Source organism: Pongo pygmaeus, chromosome 16, assembly GCF_028885625.2.
Source record: "Pongo pygmaeus isolate AG05252 chromosome 16, NHGRI_mPonPyg2-v2.0_pri, whole genome shotgun sequence".
Lineage (NCBI taxonomy): Eukaryota > Metazoa > Chordata > Mammalia > Primates > Hominidae > Pongo > Pongo pygmaeus.
Genome location: NC_072389.2, coordinates 39971284 through 39975088, shown reverse-complemented (window position 1 = coordinate 39975088; position 3805 = coordinate 39971284). Strand labels below are relative to the sequence as shown.

At 40.9% G+C, this 3805-nt stretch overlaps 1 pseudogene; it reads left to right on the top strand.

The window, feature by feature from the left end:
• Window positions 1-2294: 2294 nt before the first annotated feature.
• Window positions 2295-3449, top strand: LOC129013839 (tubulin alpha chain-like; annotated as a pseudogene).
• Window positions 3450-3805: the final 356 nt, after the last annotated feature.

Genomic DNA, 3805 nt, shown 5'->3' with positions numbered 1-3805 from the left:
AATCACAATGCACTGTTAGCTAATTAAAGACTCTCAGATGTCCCACTGGAAAGAATCATGTTTAGCTTTGTTTAACCTAGCGTTTCCCAAACTTATTAGAGCATAAAACTTTTTTTTTTTTTTTTTTTTAAATAGGTAGCTATTTCGTTAGAACACAGTTTGGGAAACTTGTTTTGTTTTGTTTTAATAAGATACCTTAGGTAGCTATTTCCTTAGAACACGAGCTGGGTGCGGTGGCTCACGCCTGTAATCCCAGCACTTTGGGAGGCCCAGGTGGGCGGATCACCTGAGGTCAGGAGATCGAGACCATCCTGCCCAACATGGTGAAACCCCGTCTCTACTAAAAATACAAAACTTAGCCAGGTGTGGTGGCAGACGCCTGTAGTCCTAGCTACTCTGGAGGCTGAGGCAGGAGAATCACTTGAACTCGGGATGGGGAGGTTGCAGTGAGCTGAGATGGTGCCACCGCACTCCAGCCTGGGCTACGAGCATCCATCAAACAAAAAAACAAAAAAACATACCTTAGGTAGCTATTTCCTTAGAACACAGTTTGGGAATCAATATCTTTACATTGGCTAGAACTGTGAATCGCCCTTTAAAGATAAAGCCCCAAAATACATTTTTTTTTTCCCTACAGGTAACCAGAGGGTGAAGTAACATAGCTGAAGAGGAAACCAGAAGTGAAGTGATTTGTACAAAATGTCATAGTGTAATTTATTGAGTGTCATGTGGTATTCATCGCAACATCCTGAAAATGCAAATGAATAAAAGTTTGGTCAATGTACCATGACATTCCTTCATGTGAACCTCCTAAGAAAAGGTCACTGAGCATTCTCTGTTTACATTTTAATTTTAGACTCCAGAATTTCACACTAAGTTTTTCTTCTCATTTCTTATGCAGTAAAAGAAGAGTTCATATTTCCAATGTGTCTTGCTTTCTCTTCTTTAGTTTTTGTTTCCTTAAAAAGTTTAAATTCCAAAAAGAGAAAAGGATTACTTAGCATAACCAATAGAGGTGGTCTGGAAATAATAAAAGAAAATTAAGGCAAATATAAAACATGAAGACAGTTTCCTCTCATAAGAATGTTTAACACACAAGGACCCCAGCAGTTGCCTTGCATTAAGCATATTGAATTCTTTCTTGATCTCCAGAATAACTGTCCCCACAATTCTCTTCCCCTCCACTTTTGACTTAACATTGTGCACTCTCTCTATTATACTTATCTCTGTGTTGCAATCTAAGTTCAAGAACCTCAAAGGTAGCTGCTTCTCTTTGAAAAATGCCTGGTTTAATATAAAAAGCTCTTTTAAGAAGCTGAATTTATTGACATTTTTCAAAAAACAGTTCTGGATGGGAAGTGATCCTTTTCTACTTTAGTTCACTGGTTCATTTGGGTCATTTTTGATTGGTTGGTTGGTTGGTTGGTTTTTTCCATCTGGTTTCTAGTTCAGTTGTCCACAAAGTGAACTAAAAGTGTTCACTGTTACTGTATTTTTATTACCCTTTTGCTTCCAGTGCTAGTTTCTTCTAATCTCAGACTGCCACGAGAATAGCTTGCAATAGGAGTAGACCTTGTTAATTTGCATGCGATTTCGTTGGTTGACTACTTTTCACAGAAATGAATTGAATTCAATATAATAAAACTTTTGAAGATATTTATGAAACTAATATTTTTATATTAACAGACTATTGAATGCCAACTCTGTGCCAGGCAGCAATGCCAAAAGCAACTCTAGTACTTTATAGATGAGAACACCAAGGCGTTGGGTGATTTGCCTGGGACACCACAATTAATTGAACAGGGACTAGAACCATCATATAACTTAGGCAAATTTCTTACCGTGCTGCTCTTTAAACTTCTTTGCTTGAGACACGTTAAAGAACAGAACAACACCAACTGTGCATGAGTAAGACAAGCCTACTAAATAATTTCTCTTATGGTCAATATACCAAAAAGACTGGTTTGCCAAAATCAGGGCAGAAAATAAAAGAATGTCCCAATGTTTACAATATTTATTCTTACAGGAGAAAGACAAATTAGTATTTGTTTTGTTTTGAAAAAGGAATGAGAAACACATAATAGAAAGGGACTCTAGTAAGTAATACTGTATGCCTCAAAATGCTAATTATCCTAAAGTCATTATATATTTAAGCAGAAGCAGAACATGTTAAGTAATAATAGTTTTAAAAGTGTGATTTCTGAGTGTGTTACCTTGACTCTTAGCTTCTCAGGAAAAGTGACCGGGACCTGGTGTCTGCTCCTGTTGCCTTTGCCTCTTAATCCCTAGCCACTATGTGTGAGCACATCTCCATCCACGTTGGCCGGGTTGATGGCCAGATTGATAATCCCTGCTCAGAGCTCTGCGGCCTGGAACACGGCATGCAGCCTGATGGCCAAATGCCAAGTGACAAGAGCACTGGGGGAGATGACTCCTTTGACATCTTTGGTGAGACAGGTGCTGGCAAGCATAAGCCCAGGGCAGTGTTTGTAGACCTGCAGCCCACATTCATTGACAAAGTTCACGTTGCCATCTACCACTAGCTCTTCCACCCTGAGCAGCTCATCACAGGCAAGGAAGATGCTGCCAATAACTATGCCCAAGGGCACTATACTATTGGCAAGGAGATCACTGTCTTCATGTTGGACCAAATTCTCAAGCTGGCCAACCAGTGCACAAGTCTTCAGGGCTTCTTCGTTTTCCATAGCTTTGGTTGGAGAAATGGTTCTGGGTTCACTTCCCTGCTGATAGAATGTCTCTGTGTTCATTATGGCGAGAAGTCAAAGTTGGAGTTCATTTACTCAGTGTCCCAGGTTTCCACAGCTGTAGTTGAGCCCTGTAACTCCATTCTCACCACCCACACTACCCTGGAGCACTCTGAGTGTGCCTTTGTGGTAGACATCTGTCATAGAAACCTCAATATTGATTGCTCAACCTACACTAACTTTAACTGCCTTATTCATCAGATTATGCCCTCTATCACTGCTTCCCTTAGAGCTGATGGCTCCCTGAATGCTGATGTGACAGAATTCCAGACCAACTTGGTGCCTATCCCCACGTCCACTTTTTTCTGGCCACATATGCCCCTGTTATCTCTGCTGAGAAAGTCTATCATGAACAGCTTTCTGTAGCAGACATCATCAATGCTTGATTTGAGCCAGCCAGCCACATGATGAAATGTGACCTTCGCCATGGCAAATGATGGCTTCCTGCCTGTTGCACTGTGGTGACACCATAAAGATGTCAATGCTGCTGTTACCACCATAAAGACCAAGCACAATATCCAGTTTGTGGATTGGTGTCCCACTGGTTTCAAGGTTGGCATTTATTACCAGCTTCCCATGGTAGTACCTGGTGGAGACCTGGCCAAGATACAGAGAGCTGTGTGCATGCTGAGCAATACCACAGGCTTTGCTGAGGCCTGGGCTCACCTGGACCACAAGTTTTGACCTGGTGTATGCCAACCATGCCTTTGTTCACTGGTACATTCGTGAGGGGGCATAGAAGAAGGGTTTTCTGAGGCCCAATGAGGACATGGCTGCCATTGAGAAAGTTTATGAGGAGGTTCGTATAGATTCTGTTAAAGGAGAGGGAGAGAAAGAGGAGAGAAATATTAATTATCCATTCCTTCCAGCCCTGCAACATGTCTTACTCCCAGAATTTAAGCTTCAACATTAATTGACAGGCATCAGAGTTTTCTGGTTAGATTGTTTACACTCAGTGGAGATCAATGTTCCATATGTACCTGTAAGATTTTTCCATCATGTCTGAAAGTAAAGGCTTTAAGATTTAAAAAAAAAAAAAA